This window comes from Salvelinus sp. IW2-2015, unplaced genomic scaffold (genome assembly GCF_002910315.2).
Source record: "Salvelinus sp. IW2-2015 unplaced genomic scaffold, ASM291031v2 Un_scaffold1630, whole genome shotgun sequence".
NCBI classification, from domain to species: Eukaryota; Metazoa; Chordata; class Actinopteri; order Salmoniformes; family Salmonidae; genus Salvelinus; species Salvelinus sp. IW2-2015.
Window position 1 is genome coordinate 29,522 of NW_019943046.1, and position 356 is coordinate 29,877.

The window sequence follows — 356 nt, forward strand, 5'->3', positions numbered from 1 at the left end:
CACAGTCTGTTAGTCTGTAGTAGCCCGTCCTACACACAGTCTGTTAGTCTGTAGTAGCTCGTCCTACACACAGTCTGTTAGTCTGTAGTAGCCCGTCCTATAATAACAACATTTACAATATTGGGCTGAACAGTGAATTACAGACTGTGGCTTTAAAACGGCATAAAACACATGACATGATAAAGGCAGTGTGTCTATACTCGCTCGTTATAACACATGACATGATAAAGGTTATAACACATGATAAAGGCAGTGTCTATACTCACTCGTTATGACACATGACATGATAAAGGTTATAACACGTGATAAAGGTTATAACACATGATAAAAGCAGTGTGTCTATACTCACTCGTTAT

The 356-nt window shown here is 38.8% G+C and overlaps 1 protein-coding gene across 1 annotated transcript in view; it reads right to left on the minus strand.

The window, feature by feature from the left end:
• Positions 1–356, minus strand: part of LOC112071519 (STAM-binding protein-like A) — a 39,767-nt gene that overhangs the window by 8,647 nt on the left and 30,764 nt on the right.